This window comes from Phyllostomus discolor, chromosome 7 (genome assembly GCF_004126475.2).
Source record: "Phyllostomus discolor isolate MPI-MPIP mPhyDis1 chromosome 7, mPhyDis1.pri.v3, whole genome shotgun sequence".
Taxonomy (NCBI): Eukaryota; Metazoa; Chordata; class Mammalia; order Chiroptera; family Phyllostomidae; genus Phyllostomus; species Phyllostomus discolor.
In genome coordinates this window covers 123,418,509-123,420,241 of record NC_040909.2, presented here as the reverse complement: position 1 = coordinate 123,420,241, position 1,733 = coordinate 123,418,509, and the positions used below count along the sequence as shown (strand labels likewise).

The window sequence follows — 1,733 nt, the reverse complement described above, 5'->3', positions numbered from 1 at the left end:
ACTGTGGCAAAGTGAAATTAGTGTAAAGTAACAAGGAGCCAGATTAATGTGACCTCAGGAAATAATCCATAAGAAACATATGAAGCCTTTAGCAGGCTGTGAATTGAATTTTAGACAGTGTGAGGGGAGGGGGGGAAAATCCTGTTAACAACAATCAGTTTGTAATGAATAGAGCTCATATTTGAGCACTTGGAAACAGAAGAAAACGCCAGAGTAAATAACTCGGAGAACCCAATGGCAGTATTTTCTAACTTGTAAATAATTGAAATTGTGATTATAATCCTAACCAAATTTTTCTTGCTTTATGGCTGCTGGGAGGGTATTGTTCATTAAGTACCACAGAAATCTAAATCAAAAGAACAAAGAAGAAGGAAGGGGAGAGGGCAGAAGAAAGAGCTGAAAAGAAAAATCAGTTGTTCAGCTTAGTCTATAGGCAGGAGAGTCGGTGGTCTTGGTCTCTTCGTAACAAAGCAGTCAGGTTGCTGCAAAGCCTGAAAAGCAAATAAACATCTCACTAGGTCCAGGCAGCATTTTTTGGGGATAAGGAAACTAACTCTGAAAGGAAAAATGGCTTGAGGGCTGGTAAGTTACCAATTTCCCTTCCTTCCTCCCTTCCTCTCTTCCTCCCTTCCTTCCTTCCTTCCAGCTAACAGATTTACAATTTTATTTTCACATTTCACAATACAAATGAATTTTTTTTTTGTCCCACTACTCCCCTCCAAAACTATTCTTTTTGACAGGAAGAGGGAGAGGGTCTTCCTTGCTGTGCTGGAAGAAAACACCCAGAGTCACAGCACCATGATCTCCTGGTAGAACAAGTGACATAAAACTGATAGAAAGAGGCTCCCCTCTCTCCTTATCTGTCTGGTCAAGTTGGCCAAGTGGACACCATCATGGGACAGGCAGAAGGTCTCAACAGTGGAGGCCCAGGCATCATTGGCAGGCACGTGGCCTCCCATAGGTGGCCTCATTCCAGGAGCAGATCCCGCTGGCATCATCCTAAGAGGAGGAGGACCCCCCATATGGGGTGCTGGCATCATACTAGGGTGAAAAGGACCCAGAAGATGGGGGGAGGCAGAATCATTGCCCCTGCAGGAGAAGGAGGAGAGAATGAAGCAGGAGGTATCTTTCCTTGCTGAAGTGCTGTGGTTGTTCTGTCAATCAGGCTCTGAACCTGCTTTCCCATGCATTTCTGATAGCAGTCTTTCACATTCTCTTTGTGTTTCCTACCACTGCACTGTGTCTTTGTCACTGATGGAGAGGCATGAGTGAGGTGTGTATCACAGCAGTCACAGCAACACTTGGGCATGTTGTTCTGCAGGCTGTTGGCCACTCGGTTCCTCCCATTCCTCCTTCCCACCCTCTATCTATTCCTTCCTTCCTTCCCTCCTTCCTTCCTTCCATCATTGTTTCCTTCCTCCCTTCCTCCCTCCTTTTTTTCTCCCTCTTCTTCCCTCCTCCTCCTCTTTCTTCAGCAGTGGCAGGAAGGAAGAAGCCACACACACTTTATAGTCACACCCAGTAATCCTGTGTCATCAAGCTGATAAATAATTTCATGGATATTTTACAGAAATACAAAAAACAGTTCTAGAACTCATGTAGAACCACAGAAGACCTTGAACAGGCAAAATAATTTTTAGCAAGAACAAAGCTGAAGACATCACACTTCATGATTTTAAACTATATTATAAAGCTATAGTATTCAACACAGAATGGTACCAGCATAAAAACAA

The 1,733-nt window shown here is 43.7% G+C and overlaps 1 pseudogene; it reads right to left on the bottom strand.

The window, feature by feature from the left end:
* Window positions 1-868: 868 nt before the first annotated feature.
* On the bottom strand, window positions 869-1,334 carry LOC114514423 (annotated as a pseudogene).
* Window positions 1,335-1,733: the final 399 nt, after the last annotated feature.